Genomic DNA, 23178 nt, shown 5'->3' on the forward strand with positions numbered 1-23178 from the left:
TGGACAAAGTTAAAGGACTAAAATGCAAAAAATCCCCAGGGTCCTGATGACCTGCACCTCAGGGTTCTCAGGGAAATAACTGCGGAGATAGTGGATGGGCTGGTTGTGATTTTCCAGAATTCATTGGATTTGGGATTTATCCCACCAAATTTGAAGTTGTAAAATGTTACTCCACTTTTCAGGAAAGGAGGGAGAGAGAAAACAAGGAACTACAGACCAGTTAGGATAACATCAGCTGTTGAGGAAATGCTGAAATCTGTCATGAAGGAAGTGTTAACAATGCACTTAGAAAAGCATCATATGATTAGAACAGGACAATATGGATTTACTGATGGTAAACCCTGTTTCACAATTTTTTTTTGGATTTAACTAGTAAGGTAGATAAAGGGGAACCAATAGATGTAATATACCCAGATTTCCAAAAGGCATATGATAAGGTGCCACACAAAAGCTTGATAAGCAAGATAAGTGTGCATGGAGTTTGTGGTAATATGTTAGCATGGACAGAGGATTGGTTAACAGACAGGGTGCAGAGAATCGGTATAAATGGGACATTAATCCATTACCTGGGCTTGTCCTATGGTGAGAGGCTGAGCAAATTGTGTCTACTTTCTCTGGAGTTTAGATGAATGAGAGGCAATCATTGGAACATTTAAGATTCTGAATGGAGCTTGACAGGGCAGACACTGAGAGATGTTACGTTGGTCAGGGAATCTAGAACACAAGGGCACAGTCTCAATATATGGGGCTGATCATTTAGGACTGAGATGAGGGGAAATTACTTCATTCGAAGGGTTTTCAATCTTTGGAATTATTTTCTCAGAGACATGTGGATGCTCCATCTTTGAACACATTTAAGGCTCAGAGAGAGATTTTTGATCTCTCAGAGAATCAAGAGCTATGTGGAACTGGCAAGGAGTGGAGTTGAAGCCCAAGGTCAGTAATGATCGTACTCAATGGTGATGCAGGCTCAACGGGCCCATGTGTACCATCTTTAAGATGCACTGCAGAAGCTCACCAAGGCTCCTTCGACACTCACAACCACTGCCATCTAGAAGGACAAGGGCAGCAGACACATGGGAACACCACCACCTGGAAGTTCCTCTCCAAATCACTTAACATCCTAACTTGGAAATACATCACTGTTCCTTCACTGTCACTGGGTCAAAATCCTGGGACTTGAAAGGGGAGGAGGGAGTAAGGGTGGAGGAAGGAGTACAGGGAGGTGGGAGTAAGGGTGGAGGAGGGAGTAAGGGTGGAGGAGGGAGTACAGGGAGGTGGGAGTAAGGGTGGAGGAGGGAGTAAGGAGGGGGGATGTCCAGGTATACTTCTGGTGTACCTACACCACATGAACTGCAGCAGTTCAAGGAGGCAGCTCACCACCACCTTCTCAAGGACAACTAAGGGTAAGCAATAAGCACTGGCCCAGCCAGTGATGTTCACATCCAGTAAATGAATAAAAAAAGGGCGTAATGCAGCTCCTACTCCTTTCCTTCCTCATTCCTTTCTTTGTTCCTTCCTTGCTCCCTCTCTTCTTTGGTTTCTTCTTTTCTCTCTTATTTCTTCCTTTCCCCTTTCTTACTCCCTTTCTCATTCTGTCTCATTTTCTCTCTTTATTTCTCTGAAATGGATGAAGCAGACTGATTGCATTGCTTTGCAGGACTGGCATCGCCTCTAAAGGCCAATTGCCATTTTTCTGTGCTTAACTGACTCAATGATACCCTGCATTTCATTTCACATTGAAAGAGGCCACAAAAGCAGCATTTCCTTGTTCTCCACTGTAAGTTTCTATGTTTTTAATGGTTGCAGGACATGGAAACCAAGTATGAAGCAAAGTAGATATCTGACCAGTGAGCTACACAGCCGCCTTATGGTAAGAGCAATGCACATGTATATCAGCCTTCCGTGGTGACCAGCAGCTTTGTGTACTTTCGTTAGGTTTGTCTTCAAATCTTCACCTGCTGAGCTGTTTAGAAGGTAAATAATTAGCCAGAATGGCATCATCTGTTGGGGTAGATGCAGCAAAATAGGAATGTTCCAGTTATGTGACATGTCATCAAAATACTTTTGAAACAGCTTTGGGCAGAATCATCTGTTATCGTTGGTGGTGGGCATCATGGCAGGTGGGGGGGAGGGTGTAGCAATTCAGCATGAGGGACAGAAATCTGTTTCATACCATTGTGAAATCACAGTGGGATCATCCGATGGTGTCCGCCATCACAGAACGCGAATCCCACTGGAGGCCGGTGTGAACCCGATTTGCATCCCAGTAACTGATGAAAAATAAGGCCCCACCGGAATCGGCTCCCCCATGCCAGATTTACCTTACGCCAGCCAGAAAACAGGCCAACCCAGAACACGCCTGGACAAGTGACATGTGCAAATGTCGGGACTCACCTTTAGGGCCCTTGCTCAGATCGCGGACATCTAAGGAGAAGATGCTGCTGCAGCCCTACAGTAGTGAAGGTGTCGGGGGGTGAAGTTGGGAGAGGGGAGGAGCAAGTACAAGGAGGAGAAAGGGTGAAGGAGGGAGTAAGTGTAGAGGAGGGAGGGAGGGTGGAGGAGGGAGTAAGGGGGGATGTCCAGTTGAACGTGCAAGGGAGGGGGTCTATGGAGTCAATGACTGCCTCCTGGGAAGTGAACTGAGGGCTGGTGTCACAGGGAGGAATGGTGAGTGTGAGAGGGGGCAGAGGGAGCCAGTAGAATGGAAGGTGACAGTGTGTTGTTAGCAAGAGAAGGGATGGTGAGGGCGGTTGGTGGGGGCTCAGATGCAGGCACAGACCCTAGCGGTGGAAAGGAAGAGGTTGGGGAGGTCAATGTGGATGGAGATGGGGTCGTCAGGAAGGTAGGGAATGTGCACGTTCACCTGAACATCCTGGAAAGAGAAAGGTTCTGGTTAGTAGGTGACGGTGGGGAGCTGGAAGGTGATGCCAGAAAGGTTGACAATGATGGGGGAAAGAGCATGGTGACTGGGAGAGAGGAAAGAATGGGGGAACTGACAAATTACTTGACAGCGACCAAGGTTGTCGAAATTGAAAGTGAGCAGAATCTCATGTTGGACAGGCACAGGTGCTACATGGGAGTGCGAGTGGGTGGGCGGAGATGCAGGTCGGCTCAGATGGACAACTGAACGAGAACACCAGCAGACAGCATTGAAAATGTTTGGGGCAGTAAGATGAATGTGATTTATGAAGGCTTCGCGTGCGCGGGAAAGTGCTTGCAAGAGGCTCCGAAAGGCCCTGCCCCCACACACACACATACACACACACACACACACACACACGCAAGCAGTCACCCACACCCAGACTCACACAGAAACACACACACGCACGCACACAGACACCTCCAGAATTACTCATGGCCCAGTTGCATGCAGCTGAACTTCTAGTGGGGGTGGTGGGGGAGGGTGGAATGCAGGGGGAGGGCTCGCAAAGCCTGTTAATGAAGCTGAAAGACAACATTACACATTATTCAGTGAAAGTGAATATGTTTTCAGATTATAAAGTGACAAAATGTGTTCAACCATGCAACCATTTGGAATCAGAATTTCTTAACTTTTCTAGGCCTACCACTTCTTCTAGGTGCTGCCCTGAAATCTGCAGCCGGGGTGGAGGCAGCCTGTGTAATGGTTGACCCTATTGCCTCTGATGACTTTGGTGTATGTCTTCTGGACAGCTGAGGCCTTCAGACCTCCAGCTTGCTCTGGCTGTCCTCCTGTGGGCCAACTGCTCCCTCTGCAGTGACAGAGCATGACGTTGAGGAGGGGTCACAGGCAAAGCAGCTCGGAGGGATAGGACAGCCTTTGAGATTCCTGAATGGATGACCCAGCGACGTCCAGCTGCCGGTCCTCATCCCTTCAGGTGCCTGAGGGCCCCAGCCTGATTCCTTGAGGGTAAGGAGCACCTGGAGGGACATCGAGGTGCCCCACTTCCCCCTCGCGTTGCTACTGCAGGAACTGACCCATCTCCGCGTTCTGCTGGAACAGGGACCCCATAGTGTCCGCCATCCTTCCCATGGAGACCTCCATATGCACACAAATGGGCATCACTTCATCGGAGGACAGGCAGAAGCACTCCGCTAACTCTCGTGCCAGTCTTTTGAGGGCTTCCAATCACTTTGCGCGATGTTCCCCCGTCTTCTGCTGACTTCCCACAATGAGTTTGGAGGCTCAATCCAGAGGCTCATCTGACTCAGACCCTCACAGATGCCTCTTCCCCAGCAGGTCCTCTGATTGCCAGGGTCTCAGTTGAACCTGCCTCCTCCTGCTGCAGACACGTGTCTGTGCAGTGACCACCAGATTGTGAACCCAAGCCTGTTCTACATCTAGGTCCCGCTAAGGTTTGTGACTCTGTGCTGGTGGAGGATGTGGGCAAGCACTGTGACGGGTCTTCTAGGCTGCTTATCTCCAGATCTTCAATGGAGGAGGTGTCCTCTTGGCTGGAGGTGAGGACCTGGATGGAGCTGAGGGATTGGCTGGCTGAGGGCATCGGTCACTTGGCAGAGCTCCCTGTGAATGAAAGTAGAGATAATTAGTGCATGGAGACAGGGTCAAAAGCATGGGCAGAGCACTAATAGTTGAGTTGAGGGAGGGATGATGTGGTGCAGAATCCTCGAGCTCATCATCCATGTCCACGTCACCAGTCAGCACGATGACATGCTCCGCAAAGTGAGTGAGGGGTCTGATGTGGGCCATTCCACCCCCAACGTGGGGGCCTCTCCCTGCTGTTGTGAGCCAGCTTCTCCTGCATGAAAACAGACGGAGAGATTGTGAGCAGGATGCATGGTACTGCGTAGGATATTTGTGTGGTCCGCGGAGCCATGGATTGGCTGAGGATGCAAGTTTCAAAGGATAACAGCCTGATGGAGATGTGAGGGTGTGTTTGAGTGAATTGGTAGTGCTGTCCCATGAGGTGTGAGATCCCTGTGGATGTTTGATGGGTTTTGGAGTGTGTGTGTTGGGAGAGATGAGGTGGTTGACTTACCCTGGTGGAACAGATGAGAGCTTCATCCTCTTCCTGCACTGGATGGCTGATCACCTCTGTGCTCCGGTGGCGCTGATCACCGCTGCCACTACCTCCCAGGCCAGATTGGTGAGCCTGGTGGACCTCCTGCAATCTGAGTAGGAATAGAAGGACATCATGGCGGACTTCCACTGCATCCAGCAGATGCCCCAGTGAGGTGTCGCTAAATTTAGGAGCTGCCGCCTTCTTTGCTTCCGGGCCCATCTGTCGCCTGGAGCAGTCCTGGTCTGAAGACCTGAATTTGGCTGAGAGAGAGGAAGCGCTGAGGTCATGGTGTGGTGGGCAAATCTGAGCCCGCCCGCCAGCGAACTGGAGTGCTTCCCATGAATGTGTTATTAATGAGGCACCAGAAAGGGGAAGATATGGCGCAATTTCCCGCCATTGGGTCCAGTGGGTAAAACATCTTTTTTCACGCCCGCTGCCACACTTAGTGAAAACCTGAGATGGTTCATAACATGGCCAAGCAGGTTGAAAATGAACTTGTAAATCCATCCAACACACACCAATGGCAGGCGGTAAGAGGGGGAGAGATTCCTGGTCAGCCATGTGATGGAAAGAAATTGGAGCCTCAACCATCACTATCCATAGCCCCAGGCTACAACCTGCATGTAAACATGGATGTTGCCACAGCAACTCAGGCTCTCTGGGAGGCCTGTTGGCTCAGTTGACTGGATGGCTGGTGTGGATCAGATTGGTGCCATTGGCACAGGGTCTGGTCCCTGCTCTGGCAGGGGTAGATTCGAGATTTGTCTCCTTGCCGTTCCTGTGGTGAAGCTCGTGGAAATGTAGGTCAGGCCTGCCTTTGGGCAAAGAAGAAGATGGTTGTTCTGGAGTGTGGCTCTGTTTGAGTCAGTGGGGTTTAGGATATTTGGGCTTTTGCTTGATGTGGGGATCCTCTTTCAGTACCAAGGTTGTTCCTCACTCCTGGAGTCTACCATAAATTTTCTCCGTCAGTTTTACGCCAGAAACACGAGCACTCAGGCTGTCAACCAGTGCAGAACTGAGGGAGTGCTGCACTGTCAGAGGCATCACTTTTCAGATGAGTTAAACCAAAGCCCATCTGCCCCCTCTAGTGTATGTGAAACATCCTATGACACTACATCATAGAAAAGCTGGGTGGGTGGGGGCTGGATGTTGTCCCTGATGCCCTGACCAATCTGGGTGCAACGAATGTCACAAAAACAGATTATCTGGTCATTATCATATTGCTGTTTGTGGGACCTGACTGTGCATAAATTGGCTGCCATGCTTTTTGCATTAAAACAATGACTACACTTCGAAAAACACTTAATTGGCTGTAAATTGCTTCTGGAAACACTGACTTCATAAAAGTTGAAGTATAATTGAGATATCTTTCTTTCTTCAGGAAACATCACGCTTCCTGTGAACTGGAAATTATAAACCCATTGATGGAGAAAGTATACCAGCCCACAGTGACATTGACCAATATATTGTCTACAGGACTCTTACTGTAGGCTGCTGAGTCTTTCACTGAATAGGAACACACCATGCTGACAAATCAGGTAGTTTGGTTTAAGCTGAAAAAATGAATTTATTGTCAGTTGTAAATCGATACAGACGGTCGATTAAACAGAAGACAAACAACAACACAATATTCAGAACATGAAATGAATCTTGGAAGAGTGTAAGGTGAACATATCACACTGATATTAAATTGGGGTATGATGGGCTGAGGGAACCCAGGTCTGTAGAGACTCATCCCCACTCCCTCTCCATACTCAGGATAGTAGTCCTCCCAGACAGGAGAGTACAAACATTACCCATGGTATTAGTCAAACACCCGTCACCTGAAGAGGATCTGTCTATAATTCACATCACCAACTAAAGCAGGGTCCAATTCTATACCCACTCCTGAGAGCTGACTCACTTTATTAACACACACACACATACACACTTCAGGGGAAACTCTTTCAGAATACTACAGATGGAAGTTTCTTTAAAATCCCTGTGCTTTAGTCTGGCTCCCAATTCCGATGGTCAGAAATGACACCGAACTTTAGTGGCATAGGATGGAGCTCGTTTCCATCATACAAACCCACCAATGGTTACAGAGATCCAGTGGTAATGTGGGTCCATGGACCAATCAGTTTCCATTCCTGGAAGACACTTTTCCGCCAGGTGGACAGCGCTTTCTAATTCCCAACTCTCTGCCCTTTGACCCTCCATTCACCACAATGCTTCTGTAGCCATCAATCTGGTTTAAACACTCCTTCATATCCACCTTCAACACCCTTGTTCCCAAAAGTACCTTTACTCTCTTCCTCGCTGCTCCATCTCCCTGCTTCTCTAGTCCAAGGGGTGAAAATTTGAACGTATCTGGTACACAACTGGTTTAGCCATCCATCGCCAGATCTGACTGGACCACATCAAGCACTAGTGGTCCTGCTTTCCTCTACCAAAACTGCTCATTACTCCAGGACCATCCTGAAGAGAAATGTCAACCCACAACATCTCCTCCTCAAAACCAACTGTGTCCTTGTGGAAGTTGTGTTCCAGCTGTACAGAGCTCTGTTTAGACCCTATCTGGAGAATTGTGTTCGGTTCTGGGCACCACACCTCAGGAAAGATATATTGGCCTCGGAGGGAGTGTAGCGTAGATTCACCAGAATGTTCCTGGGGCTAAAAGGGTTAAATTATGAGGACAGGTTGCACAGACTGAGCTTGCATTCCCTTCAATGTAGAAAATTAAGGGGTAATCTAATTGAGGTTTTTCAGATGATTAACTGAGTTGATAGAGTAGTTAGAGAGAAACTATTCCTTCGGTGGGAGAGTCCAGAACAAGGGCGCAGAGCATTAAAATTCGAGCTGGGCTGTTCAGGGGTGATGTCAGCAAATACTTCTTCACAAAAAGGGGACTGGCAATCTGGAACACTCTCCCCACAAAAATCTGTTCAGGCTGTGGGTCAATTGAAAATGTCAAAACTGAGATTGATAGGTTTATTGTTAGACAAGGGGATTAAGGTTTACAGAGCCCAGGAAGGTAGATAGAGTAAAGATACGGATCAGCCATGATCTAATTGAATGGTGTAACAGCCTCAAGGGATCACTCCAGTTCCTACATTCCTTAAATTCCTCTCCATTGCCCTCTCCACTCTCATCTCCAACAACAATTGGTCAGTGTCATCCTCTTCAACCTCCAGCTGAGCTTCCGACCCCACAGCCTAGATTAGACCAGGCCATTTGCAGACACAGTGACATACCCTCTTAATATCTATCTCCTTCTTCGTCTCAGTGTTAATTTTTCTCTGATTATGTCTGTATGGGATGTTTTACTATATTAAAGGCCCTGTATAAATGCAGGCTGTTGTTGAAGGCTTGTTGCCCTCTTTCCATCTCACATTCCCTCCAATCCTTAAGGTACTGACCTGGAGTACAGACTGTGGACATTGATTGGCCTCTAGTGCTCTGTTTGAGTGGCCATTCAGCATGTGTAGTCCCAGACAGTGAATGTTGGGAGACAATGAAGACTGTCACAGCCGAAACACATCCTGCCCTCCCCGACTTCCCAGCTGGGGTCACTGCTGAGGAATGGGATTCCTGGCTGATTCTCCCCCTCCATAGACCAGAGATGCTAAGGCTAATTGAAGTCCCTCCGTTACTGCCCCAGGAATGGCTCCTCCCCCTGGGTGCTTGTGCTGGTAGATCAGAAACTGAAGCCTTTCAAACCACTGAGTATCTGATTGCCTTCTTGGTCATCCAACACACAGCTCCAGTCAAACAGTTCAGCACAAAGCACCGAGTAAACAGCTCTCTCAGCTGGATCTTCTCACACAGCATAAGGGGCATTTCCACACCTGACGAAAAAGAAATGATTTTGAGCCCTGGTGTAAATAAGGAGAGACTATCTCCAAAGACAGAAGGATCAGTAACCAGAGGGACAGATTAAGGTACTTAGCAAAAGGACCAGTGCTGAGATCAGGACATTTTTACACAGAGAGCTATTGTGGTCGGGAATACACTACCCGATAAGGGTTCAATAGGAACTTTCAAAAGGGTGTAGGATAAACACTTGAAGGGGAAACATTTGCACGGCTATGGGAAAGAGCAGGGGAGTGAGACTAATTGGATCGCTCTTTCAGAGAGCGAACACAGACATAATGACCTGAATGGCCTCCTGTGCTGTATCATTCCATGTTCAATGATTGTAGTGCAGGAACCATTCACTTCCCCCACTTGTAGCTAAGGGTCAAACTGTCCATCCAACACATGGAGGAGTTGAACAGCTCCATGCCCAGAGTTACAGTCTGTCAATTACTTGTGGCAGTCCTACACTGGACGGTGTGCAGTTTACGTGTACACGGCCTGTGTTACCAGAGGCTGTGAGCTCGTGATCAGCTCCCTTCTCATGTGGATTGGTGAGGTTTGGTGAGATGCTCAGACCTGTTAACACCTCAGCAGAAAGGTTACAGATTCTCACCATTCCTGAAAACAGAGATACAGAGCTGATCTTACTGATCTAACTGCTTACATAGGGCTGTACTGGCAGGTCAGAAAGGTTAACCCTGTACTACCCACCGAGGGACAACCTGGCAGTGTGTTGGGAATGAGGTGGAATCTACAAAGTGTCTCTGGTTGGAGGTTGGAGAGCTTACTGACATTTGAGAGAGAGATGATTCACTGCCAAATCTCAGACAGCTGTCTGGAACTCTGTGTCTACATGGAGCACACGTAATGGCTCTTAGCCCGTACAATGTTGCTGTTCGAGAGAGAGGAGGAGGAGCAAGGAAATCCGCTGTGCCAGGCGTCTCTCTGGGAGGGTGTCTATTCCATGTGGAGACGTTGGTGTATGGCGAGAGAGGAGTGGGTGAAACAATCCTGGCACACGTCACACTGGGTTTGCCTCCTGTGCGGTTCAGCTGATATCCCAGGAGATACGACAACTGTGTGAAGGCTTAATTGCAGAATTCACACTGATGGGGCTTCTCCCCCGTGTGAGTGCGTTGGATCAGGAGATACCCTGAATGTGTGAAAACCTTTACACACACCTCGCACCTGAATGGTTTCTCTCCAATGTGGATCCGCTCATGTCCCAGGAGTTTTGAAGTCTTCAGGAGAACTTTATCATAAATCTCACACTTAAAGAGTTACTCCCCTGTGTGGATCCACTGATGGACCAGGAGTTTAGACAAGTTTGTGAAGGCTTTGTGACACACCACGCACATGAACAGCTTCTCCCGAGTGCGAATGTGTGGTGATTTGCTGTCGCTGACTGTGTGAAAGCTTGGTCATATACCCCATGTTTGGATGGTTTCTCCCGTGTGAATCATCTTGTTTAGCAGGGAGGGTGTCGACCTGTGAACAGCTTTCACATTTAAACAGCTTTAACTTAGTGTGAATGCGTTAGTGTTTCATCAGTGTCGTTTACTGTGTTAACCCTTGGTCACAAACCTTATGTTTGAATGGATTTTCCCTTGTGTGAATACGCCGGTAATATAACAGACCTGATAATTGTGCAAAGCCTTTATTACACACCTCACAGGTGAATGGTTTCTCCCCAGTGTGAAGGTACTGGTGTTGTTGGAGGGTCCATGACTGAGAGAATGATTTGTCACACACATCACACACGAGTGGTTTCTTGTGTGAATGTGTCGGTGTTCCATGAGCGTCAATGACTGTGTGAACACTCGGTCACACTCGTTACACTTGAAGGGTCTCTCCCCAGTGTGAATCCTCCGGTGCGTCAGGAGATCAGAGGATTGCGTGAAAGCCTTCTCACAAACATCACACCAGAAGGGTTTCTCACCTGTGTGAATCCTCTGGTGTGTCAGGAGCCTCGTCAATGTTGCAAAAGCTTTATCGCAATCCTCACACTTGAAGGGTTTATCCCCTGTGTGGATTGTCTGATGGACCAGGAGGCTTGATGACTGTATGAAGGCTTTGCCACACACCTCATAGCTTCTCCCCCATATGAAAGTGTTGGTGTACACAAAGGATTGACGACTGCGAGAATGATTTGTCTCACAACTCACACTTGAATGGTTTCTCTCCCACGAGGCTGCCTTTGTTTAACAGTTGTACGATAGATGCATCTTGCATGTTAGAAGATCTTACAAGCCTGTGGAACCCTCCTCACACTTAAGCAGCCTCTCACCTGTAAGAATGAGTCAGTGGTCCATGAGGCTCAATGGGCTCCAAGAATGATTGAAGCTCTCAATACACTTGAAGCCCACTCACACGTCTTGCCAGCCTCACCCTGACCGATCGCCAAACCTTCAGAAAGGTTGGTTCTGATGGAAGGTTCCACACCACTGACCAGTTTCAGATCTGATGATATGTCAAAGATCCCCTGACCCGACCGATTTCCAGATAATGGTTTCACTGCCCAACCTTCTCTGTGTTGAGCAACGCTGTGAAGGGACTGGATGTCTTCCCACAGTTGTGCAGTTGCTCCTTGGGTGATGGTCAGGATCTATCTGCGGTGTGTATCCTCTCTGTATTCTCTGGTGTAGTATGGTGCAATCCTTCTGTAAAACAGGAAAAGGAAACATGATTTCCTCCAACTCCCTCTCCTCCTTTGCTGAAGGGGCTGACTCCTCAGTTAGAGACTGTTTCACAGTGAGTGCCAGTCTGCTATTCTCCTGTGTGGGAGATCAGACACAAGTCCTTTCTTTTTCCTCACTTGACTGTCACACACACTCTGTTTCCAGCAGGGACACTGGATAGTGACCAGGAGCAGACAATGTGGCTACTTTCTTTCCTCCGCCCAGTCCCCATCTTCCCAGGCACCATGAGGACAATGGAAAAGACAGTCGGACAGAGTGTAAGATGGGCTATCAATTCACTATGAGCTCGAGTCATGCCGGTGAAGAGCAGATTTACCCTTACAATATGTGTTTAACATAAAAAACACTCATGAGAAATGTTAATTCTACGGCAATTTTGAAATTTCTCCCCTTGTTTTCCAAAATTATTTGAAGAAAACACATTGAGCAGGAAGTGCTAGAAGCTGAGAAAAATATTGCTTCAGTGTAGCTGATTGAAGGGTTCTGGTTTATCCTGGGAAATTAGATACACTGCACTCGCTCAGACTGCACATCCCAAATCCAACTATCAGCCACAGCACTGGGTAAAACTATCAAATCCAAGCCCAGGCTTTTGGGAAAGGGCGAGGCCTTCAGGTAAAATCTTTAAAGAAGGCATTAAAAGACATTTCAATAAACGTGTCTCCAGGTATGACAGCCAAATTGCTTTGGTGCTTGATGAACAATCTAGAGATTGTAAGTTCAAATCCAACTACGGAAAGTTACTTACAGAGAATTACAGTGCAGAAACAGGCCATTCAGCCCAGTTGGTCGATTCTGGTGTTTATGCTTCACACGAGCCTCCTCTTACCCCTCTTCATCTCATCCTATCAGCATATCTTTCTGTTCCTTTCTCTCCCATTTGCTTATCTAATTTTCAATTAAAGGCATCTATGCCATTCACCTCAACCACTCCATGTTGTGAAACTGAATTTAATAAATTTATGAAATAGAATAAAATAAAAATAGGAAAACTTTCAGGTTGTCCTAAAAACCCAAATATTGTCCCCAGGGATAGGAACCTGCTACAACTGCCTGGTCTGGTCTACATGTGACTCCAGTCCCACAAAACATGGTTGACTCTGGCTGGCCTCTGATGTGGCCTAGCAAACAATGATAAACAGTCACTACAAAATCCAATAATAAGAGGGAAATCAGATAGATCTGGACAATCCTGGCATTGTGTCAGAATAAGATTATGGTGATCTCAGCCCAGTGAAATCTGTAAAGTCTCTCTTACCAAGGTCTGAGGACAAGTCCCCAAGTGAGGAGGGCTGCCCCACAGACTGGTCAAGTAACAGTGATACTCACTGAATCGTATCAATCTGGAAACATCCCAGACTCCTCCGTCACCATCTCTGGGTATGTCCCATCCCACTGGCAGGTGGGGAAGTCCTCAATATTGATGCCATGGAGTCTCATGGGGAGGTGATGGCACAGTGATATTGTGCTGGACTAGTATTCCAGACACACAGGGTAATGCTCTGGAGACTTGGGTTTGAATCCAGCCACAGAAAATGGTGGAATTTGAATTCAATAAAAATCTGCAATTAAAAGTCTAATAAAACCATTGTCCATTGTTGCAAAAACCTGTCTGGTTCACTAATGTCCTTTAGGGAAGCAAATCTGCTGTCCTTACCTGGTTTGGCCCACATGTGACTCCAGGACATAGGAATGTGGTTGACTCTTAGATGCCCTCTGAAATGGCCTAGCAGGCCACACAAAGTCTCAAGAAAGGAAAGAAACTGGCTCGGCCACTGGAAATGACAATGGCAAACTCAGCCTTCTCCGTGGACACTGGTTTGTAGTGGGATCGTTGGGATTGGAGGAAATGCAGTTAATTATGTCACAGAACATATAACAAATCTCTCTGACCATGTATTTCCGGACAACAAAGAGGAGGTTTTTGTGCATGGTTTCATTTTTTTTTGCTGAGTTCGAACTCCTCGATTCCCTTCCCCTTCCTTGACATACTAGTTGAGAAAAATGCCAGGAAATTCTCTACCATGGTCTAGCCCAAGCCTACCTTCATGGGTCAATATATGCATTAGGATTCTTACAGTTTCATATGCTATACAATTGGTCTCATCGGCAACTTGTAAATAGGGCCTGAGCCATTTGCTCACCATGCAAGCTTGATGCTGAAATAGGGCACATCAAAGGCATCCTGCAGGATAATGGCTACCCTGATTAGATCATTTTGCAGTGTATATCATGCAAAATCATGAGCAGGCCTAAGGCTGTCACTTTCGGCCCTGAAGAGTGTCCAGCCTATCTCAGGTTACCCTGGAAGGGCAAGGTATCTCGAAAATTTGAGCAACCCATAAAGCTAGCTGTCTCACACTGCTACTATGCAGTAGCAACATGAGTGGGATTCGTCACTAAGAGGATGTTGCCATCAAGCCAAAAGAGATGTTCTGCCTATCACATAAATGAGTAAAAGTGGTGTTTGAATTTCAGTGCCAGTGTGATGCTAGGTATGCAGGCTGTACATCCCAAAGACTGGCGGATCATGTCCCAACCGCTGTTTGCAATGGGTAGGATACAGATCATACCAATCAGCCCGTGCTTGAACACAGTGTCCAACACTAGATGTGATTCCGCGATTGGACAACATTTGCTGAATAATCCTCAATGTGCTAAGAATTACACTGACAACCATTTTAAGATTGTCAGTCGGGCTCACAATGTGGTGCATTTGTGTGTACTGGAAGCTACATATATTAATTCACAGGGCCCTGTTCTTTACGGACAGAAAGAACATGTACATACCTTGCGCCTGTTTCAGCTAAAGAAAATAAGTGACAGTCATTCGCTGACTCATTCATCAGGCCAGTGCCTTGACTAATCAGGGTCAAACTGCCTGGTTTAAATTTCAAAGAATGTTTGGCAGTGAACTGTCAGTCACCATCAGTGGTGCATTCTCCATGGCAATGACACTTGCCAACCAATCAGCAGTCTCTTCATGTAAAGTATAAATTGTTGTCTTCCCCTTACATTAGTATTCTTGCAAGTGTCCTGATGAGTGCAATACAAAAAGCTTAGACATGGGTGTCCTCGGGCTGGCATGGACAAGATGGGCCAAATAGCCTCCTTCTGTGCTGTAACTTTTTTATGGTTCTATGTCTTTTTTCAGCAATACTCAAGTTCTATATTACAAAAATGATTATTTGTATACCTTTCCAAAATTATTTGAAGAAAATACACTGGACAGGAAGTGCTCGGAGCTAAGGAAAATACAACAGCGGCATACAGCAACAACTTGCATTTATATAGCACCTTTAACATAGTTCAATGTCCCAGGGTGCTTTACAAGCGTGCTAATATTTGACACTGGGGTACATAAGGTAATATCAGTACATATGTCCAAACATATGGTTAAAGAAATAGATTTTAAGGAGTGTCATACAGGAGGAAAGATAGGTAGAGAGATGGAAAGGTTTAGAGAGAGAACTCCAGACTGTAGGACCCGGGCAGCTGAAGGCATGGCCACCAATGGTGGAGTGATTCAAATTGTTGATGCTCGAGAGGTTGGAATTAGAGAAGCGCAAATATCTCAGAGAGTTGTGAGACTGGAGAAGATTACAGAGATAGAGAGGGGGCAAGGCCATGGGGGGATTTGAAAACAAGGATGAGAATACTAAAATTCAGGTGTTGCTTGACCAGGAGCCAATGTAGATCAGTGAGCACAGGGGTGATTGGGGAATGGGTCTTGCTGTCAGTTCGGACATGGGCAGCAGAGTTTTGGAGGAGCTCAAGTTTACAGTGCAAGATGTGAGAGCAGCCAGGAGAGCATTGGAATAGTTGAGTCTGGAGCCTACAAAGGTCTGGATGAGGGTTTCAGCAGCAGATGAGCTGAGGTAGGGTGTCAATCGTCTCTCCTGTTATTGGAACTTGTACCTCTTCCTACGGATGGTGTCCCTATTCCTGACCAACACAGGGAAATGACAGTGAGAGCCAGGGATGGTAACGGAGAACCCTTCATAGAATCATACAGAATCATAGAATAGTACGGCACAAAAGGAGCGTGGCAGTGCTGCACTGTCAGAGGTGCCGTCTTTCCGATGTGATCTCAAACGAGGCCCCTTTGCTCTCCCTAAGGTGGGTGTAAAAGATCCCATGACACTATCTTGAAGAAGAACAAGGGAGTTATCCCTGGTGTCCTGACCAACATTAATCCCTCAATCAGCCTCACTAAAAATAGATTATCTGGTCATTATCACATTGCTGTTTGTGGGAGCTTGCTGTGCGCACATTGGCTGCCACGTTTCCTACATTACAACAGTGACTACACTTCAAAACTACTTCATTGGCTGTAAAGAGCTTTGGGACATCTGGTGGTCGTGAAAGGCTCTATAGAAATGCAAGTCTTTCTTTATTTCTTTTCTGAGGAGGTTACAGAGATGGGGGGGGTGGGGGGGGGTGGGAGGTCTTGGAGTGATTTGATAAAACAGAAAACATCTAGATCCCAACACACAGACAGAACTGACCATTCACAGTCCACAGGATAATAACCAGCTCCCAACACACACACACAACTCAACAATAGGAAATCAGTAAGAATCCTCAGACACTCTGCACCTCCCAGATAATTACACCTCACCTTCTCATATTCAGTAATGAGCCATCAACAAAACTCAGCCTGTAAATCAGAAGGGAAATGCTTCCAATAAACACACTCAATATCCAACACACAGCTCCAGGCAAACAGCTCAGCACAAAGCACCGAGTAAACAGCTCTCTCAGCTGGATGTTCTCACACAGCATAAGGGGCATTTCCACAGCTGATTCCCCACAGGATAGTCAGGCTGCCTGAAGATTAGTGTGGATATTATGTGATGTAATTATTATAAATTGTGTTCGTTCACTCACCATCTCCTGAGTTGGTTTTGAGTCCCTACAGGAAGTGAAGCAGCTGTGGAACAGGAAGAGGAGGGAATGGGCAGAGTGGGTGGGGCTCTCTGATTGACGTCTCTCACAGCCAATCCAAATATTTCTGGAGTAACATGAGTTTCCTGAAGTTTGGGAAACTGACCGGTGAAACGGAGGTGACTTTGAGCAGCAGATCAGGTGGGGATTTAAACTTGTCATTGTCCCATCTGAATAAAACCTCACTTATTGCAGCTGCTGTCTCAGTTCCCCTGGTAAACGTTTTACACAGATTTCTAGTGTGGGAATAACATTTTTCATCGTCGAAGACTTTCAAACTGACAACTTCACTGTGGGATGTGTGGCCTCGGATGTGTTTGTCGCTGGGTCAAAATCCTGGACCTCCCTTCCTAACAGCACTGTGGGTGTACCTGCACCACATGGACTGCAGCGGTTCAAGAAGACAGCTCATCAGCACCTTCTCAAGGGCAATTGGGAATGGGCAATAATTTCTGGCTTAGCCAGTGAAACCCTCATCCCTTGAATGAATTTTAAAAAGATCAGAAGAGGAAGACACACAGAATCCAAGGCAGCAATGACATGCAGGAGTGGGATCAGCACATGTGCGGGGGAGGGGGGGCGCACTGCGGAGTGAGGAGGAGAGGGACGCACACTGGATTGGGAGGGGCGCACGCCAGAGACAGAGGGGCATGGGAAGGAGGAATGGGGAAGAGCGCGTGCTTGGGGAGTGCCTCTGTTACTCATCAAGTGAGTCTGACTCAGGGAGTGAATTTCGGAATAAGTCTGTGCTCGGAAAGCAACACTGTGACTTCGGGAGTGTGACTTGGAGATTCACTCAGGGTGACCAACTCTGAGGCAACAAAATAAGGGACAAATAGATCATGGGACAAGGCCGGCCAATGTTGGTGAGTGTGAGAGAGTGCGATGCTGGTGAAAACTGGAGCTGGGATGGAGTACTGCTGGGCACTGGGTGGAGTGGTGCTCTCTCACAATAGGAAGAGATACCCAACATCATTTCTGATGAAAGATCATCTCGAGCTGAAATGTTAACTCTGTTTCTCTCCACAAATGCTGCCTGATCTGCTGAGTATTTCCAGAAGTTTTAAAAGCACAGAAACAGCCCATCTGCTTTCTCCCAGGGCTTATGTCCAGTGAGTGGGACTGTTATCACTTGGCCCACTTTTATCTCTTCAGTAGTAACCAGAGAATCTCCTGCAATGGTTAATCTTCCCACCCCCATCGCTCTGGAGTCCAACCAAGGGTCTATCCTCAGTCCCCACCTATTTCTCATCCACACGCTGCCCCTGTGTAAAACCATCTGATGATCTGATGTCAGAGTCACAGAGGGTCTCTTACAATCTGTCCCATTTTACCTCGAGTCAGAAAGAAATTCCCCTCACCACCAGACAAAACAGAAATCTAGTAGTAAAGGAATGGCAAGCAGACAGCTTCAAGAGGGAGAGAAATGATTTGAGGACCGGGCCATGGAGCGGAGCACCTTAGATCTACAATCTTAACTGGGGCAGGGGCTAAATGGAGGACAGGCCCTTCAGCACCATTAAGGGAGATGGAGTCAAAACTGGGAGAGTCAAACTTTTATACTTTTACTCCACAGTCTGGAGAAAACAGTCTCTCACCAGTCACAGAAAACCAATGTCGAATGTAGTCCCATGTTCTCCATTTAACCAAGTGGATGGGGGGTAGATGGGGTTAAACGGCTGCGATCCTGGTTCCCGCCGCCCGGGGCTGGGAATTACAGGTGCACACCTCCAATTCCAGCCCCGCCCACCTGACAGCCACTCGGGCTCGCGTTTTGTCAGATTCCAACTCCCGAACACTGGGCGCCAACCGCCGGTGTGCACGTCAGAACTACAACTCGCATCAGGCACCGCACAGTAGCAGCAGTGTGTACCATCTACACTTGGGTACTTGTCCTCAGACCTTGGTAAGAGAGACTTTACAGATTTTTTTTATTCATTCACGGGATTGGGTTTCGCTAGCTGGGCCAGCATTTATTGCCCATCCCTAGTTGCCCTTGAGAAGGTGCTGGTGAACTGCCTTCTTGAACCACTGCAGTCCATGTGTTGCAGGTACATCCACAATGTTCTTGGGGTGGAAGTTCCAGGATTTTGACCCAGTGACAGTGAAGGAACAGCGATATATTTCCAAGTCAGGATGATGAGTGACTCAGAGAGGAACTTCCAGGTGGTAGTGTTCCCATCTATCTGTTGCCCTTGTCCTTCTAGGTGGTAGTGGTCATTGATTTGGAAGGTGCTGTCTAAGGAGCCTTGGTGAGTTCCTGCAGTGCATCTTGTAGATGGTACACACTGCTGCTACTGTGTGTCGGTGGTGGAGGGAGTGAATGTTTGTGGATGTAGTGCCAATCAAGTGGACTGCTTTGTCCTGGATGATGTCCAGCTTCTTCAGTGTTGTAGGAGCTGCACTCATCCAGGCAAGTGGAGAGTATTCCATCACAATCCTGACTTGTGCCTAGAAGGACATCATCCTGACTTGGAAATATATTGCTGTTCCTTCACTGTCGCTGGGTCAAAATCCTGGAACTTCCTCCCTAACAGCACTGTGGATGTACCTGCACCACGTGGACTGCAGCAGTTCAAGAACGCAGCTCACCAACACCTTCTCAAGGGCAACTAGGGATGGGCAATAAATGCTGGCCCAGCTAGCGAAGCCCACATCCTGTGAATTAATAAAAAAAATTTGTAAAGTGGACAGGCTTTGGGTAGTTAGGAGGTGAGTTATTTATCACAGGATTCCTAGCCTCTGACCTGCTCTTGCAGCCGCAGTATTTATATGGCTAGTCCAGTTCAGCTTCTGGTCAATGGTAACCCCTAGGATTTTGATCGTGGGGGATTCAGTGATGGTAATGCCGTTGAACATCAAGGGGTGATGGTTGGATTCTCTCTTGTTGGCGATGGTCATTGCCTGACACTTGTGTGGCACGAATCTTACTTGCCACTTGTCAGCCCAAACCTGGATATTGTCCAGGTCTTGCTGCATTTAGACATGAACTGCTTCAGTATCTGAGGAGTCGCTAATGGTGCTGAACATTGTACAATCATCAGCAAACATCCCCACTTCTGACCTTATGATGGAAGGTAGGTCATTGATGAAGCAGCTGAAGATGGTTGGGCTTACAACACTACCCTGAGGAACTCCTGTAGCAACGTCCTGGAACTGAGATGACCTCCAACAACCACAACCACCTTCCTTTGTGCTGGGTATGACTCCAAACAGCAGAGAGTTTTTCCCCTAATTCCCATTGACTGCAGTTTTGTTAGGGATCCTTGAAGCCACACTCGGTCAAATGCTGCCTTGATGTCAAGGACAATCACTCTCACCTCACCTGGGGGGTTCAGCTCTTTTGTCCATGTTTGAACCAAGGCTGTAATGAGGTCAAGAGCTGAGTGGCCCTGGCATGAGCAGGTTATTGCTAAGAAAGTGCTGCTTGGTCGCATTGTTGATGACCCCTTCCATTATTTTACTGATGATGGAGAGTAGACTGATGGGGCGGTAATTGGCCGGGTTGAATTTGTCCTGCTTTTTGTGTACAGGACATACCTGGGCAATTTTCCACTTAGCTGGGTAGATGCCAGTGTTGTACTGGAACAGCTTGGCTAGGGGCGCAGCAAGTTCTGGAGCACAAGTCTTCAGTACTATTGCTAGAATATTGTCAGAGCCATAGCCTTTGCAGTATCCAGTGCCTTCAGCTGTTTCTTGATATCATGTGGAGTGAATTGTATTGGCTGAAGACTGGCATCTGTGATGCTGGGAACCTCCGAAGGAGGCTCAGATGGATCATCCACTCGGCACTTCTGGCTGAAGGTTGTTGCGAATGCTTCAGCCTTATCTTTTGCACTGATGTGCTAGGCTCCTCCATCATTGAGGATGGGGATATTTGTGGAGCCTCCTCCTCCAGTGAGTTGTTTAATTGTCCACCATCATTCACGACTGGATGTGGCAGGACTGCAGAGCTTGGACCTGATCTGTTGGTTGTAGGATCGCTTAGCTCTGTCTGGCACTTGCTGCTTATGCTGTTTGACATGTAGTCCTGTTTTTGTCGCACACCTCATTTTTAGGTATGCTTGGTGCTGCTCCTGGCATGCCCTCCTGCACGCTTCATTGAACCAGAGTTGATCCCCTGGCTTGATGGTAATGATAAAGTGGGGGATATGCCAGGCCATGAGGTTACAGATCGTGTTTGAGTACAATTCTGCTGCTGCTGATGGCTCACAGTGCCTCATAGATGCCCAGTCTTGAATTGCTAGATCTGTTCAAAATCTATCCTATTTAGCACGGTGGTAGTGCCACACAACACACTGGAGGGTATCCTCAATGTGAAGGCGGGACTAGTTCATGCTCCTTCCTCATAAGCTGCAGTTTTTTTCATTTTTCACATGTTCGTGTGACACCGTGTTGAAAGTTGGACTACTACTTGGTGTCATTTTTTTTTCTGATTAACACTCTTGTAAACTGCCTCGGAATATTTTCTTAATTTACGGGAAGAGAGGGTTGGTAACCAATGAATGTAAAACTCAACCCAGCCAGAGTCAGCACCTTCAGATGAGGGAGAAAAGTCGACCAAAAGAAATATTTTGGAGATGCTGCGATGGGTTTGGATTTCAGCATAGGGAGGAGGGAGAGTGTGTGGGATGGGGATTTACAGCACTGGGTGTACAAGAGAGGAAAGAATGTCCTGAAAATCTAGAATTGCCTATTCTGATCTTCTATCCTGTACTTTGTCGTAAAATTCATGTTTAATAATTAATTTTTTGTCCAGTTATGTGTAATAATTATGATATTGAATGATAATCAATTAACCTAATGTTGTATTGTATTTAATTGTAATCAATGTTGCACACTGTTCCCATGCCCCTGTTCATTAAAACTGATCAGCTTTACCTGATACAGAGAATTCAAAGGGAGTCAATAGAGTCCTCTTTTGTGAGGGACCAGCTGTCAATCTTCAGTCTTGCCTCCAGTGTTTTTAAATGTGCTGCGTTCTTTCAATATGGGATTAACTTGTTAATTGCACAGTAATACCTTGAAAAGTAGCAGTCATTTCCTTTCAAAGAGAAAATATATATCAGCCCTGTGTATCACTTTGGTCCTGTAAACTTAACAATTAATTTCCGTAATAGGTTTTGTAGTTTGTCTTTTTTCTTTTGTTCTTGTTACTTATGAACATGAAGGGATTGAGTGTGTCTCTTGCTACTTCATCGTTGCACACTGATTGTCTTTATACTCTGGTTTCAGACAAGTTATGGGTCGAATTTATGTATGTGTATCGCTTTATAATTTCTGTGTTTAATTTCAAAGATGTGTAATGTGCTATTGTACACTTCTGTCATGTTATTTATTTTTCATTAACTCAGAGCAAGAACTGGCAGGTCCTTCAAATTCCACACTGGTGATGTAGTTCTTTCAACCATAACACTGATAAACCGTCATTTTAATGAGAATCATCTAGGACATGCAATGTTGATGCCTGTACATCAATCAAATAGTGAGGACAATGAATCTCAAAATAATGAATGACACTCTACACCACACAGCTCTGTTTTGTCAGATAGGTGGACAAGGAGTCTTTATAATGATAGGTATTGCTTATCACAAGGTGCCACATTATCTTAGTTTAAAAAAAACTATTTAAATTAGCGAAAGGACAAAGGAAAAAAAAAAAAGCAAAAAACTGTGGATGCTGGAAATCCAAAACAAAAACAAAAATACCTGGAAAAACTCAGCAGGTCTCACAGCATCTGTGGAGAGGAACATAGTTAACGTTTCGAGTCCGTATGACTCTTCAACAGAACTAAGGAAAAATAGAAAAGAGGTGAAATATAAGCTGGTTTAAGGGGGGGGTGGGTGGGACAAGTAGAGCTGGATAGAGGGCCAGTGATAGGTGGAGATAACCAAAAGATGTCAAAGACAAAAGGATAAAGAGGTGTTGAAGCTGGTGATATTATCTAAGGAATGTGATAATAAAGGTACAGATAGCCCTAGTGGGGGTGGGGGGAAGGGATCGAAATAGGCTAAAAGGCAAAGATAAAACAATGGATGGAAATACATTTAAAAATAATGGAAATAGGTGGGAAAAGAAAAATCTATATAAATTATTGGAAAAAAGGGGGATCGGAAAGGAGGTGGGGATGGAGGAGAGAGTTCATGATCTAAAATTGTTGAACTCAATATTCAGTCCGGAAGGTTGTAAAGTGCCTAGTCGGAAGATGAGGTGCTGTTCCTCCAGTTTGCGTTGAGCTTCACTGGAACAATGCAGCAGGCCAAGGACGGACATGTGGGCATGAGAGCAGAGTGGAGTGTTGCAATGGCAAGCGACAGGGAGGTCTGAGTCATGCTTGCATACAGACCGAAGGTGTTCTGCAAAGCGGTTACCTAGTCTGAGTTTGGTCTCTCCAATGTAGAGGAAACAACATTGGGAGCAGTGAATGCAGTAGACTAAATTGAGGGAAGTGCAAGTGAAATGCTGCTTCACTTGAAAGGAGTGTTTGGGCCCTTGGACGGTGAGGAGGGGGGAAGTAAAGGGGCAGGTGTTGCATCTTCTGCAGTTGCATGGGAAGGTGCCGTGGGAGGGGGTTGAGGTGCAGGGGGTGATGGAGGAGTGGACCAGGTTGTCCAGGAGGGAATGATCCCTGCGGAATGCCGCCGGGAGGGTTAAGGGAAGATGTGTTTGGTGGTGGCATCATGCT

The 23178-nt window shown here is 46.7% G+C and overlaps 2 protein-coding genes across 3 annotated transcripts in view; both read right to left on the reverse strand.

Annotated features, from left to right (window-relative positions):
* Positions 1 to 11617, reverse strand: part of LOC144695203 (uncharacterized) — a 341679-nt gene extending 330062 nt beyond the window's left edge. The window contains exon 1 of the mRNA XM_078566090.1: positions 11544 to 11617. The gene's annotated coding sequence lies outside the window, so the exon portion shown is untranslated. The remainder of the gene's footprint in view (positions 1 to 11543) is intronic.
* LOC144695247 (uncharacterized) overlaps positions 1 to 23178 on the reverse strand; it is a 486191-nt gene that overhangs the window by 425158 nt on the left and 37855 nt on the right. The gene's annotated exons all lie outside the window — the stretch shown is intronic.

The sequence above is a fragment of the Cetorhinus maximus genome, chromosome 21 (assembly GCF_964194155.1).
Source record: "Cetorhinus maximus chromosome 21, sCetMax3.hap1.1, whole genome shotgun sequence".
Taxonomy (NCBI): domain Eukaryota; kingdom Metazoa; phylum Chordata; class Chondrichthyes; order Lamniformes; family Cetorhinidae; genus Cetorhinus; species Cetorhinus maximus.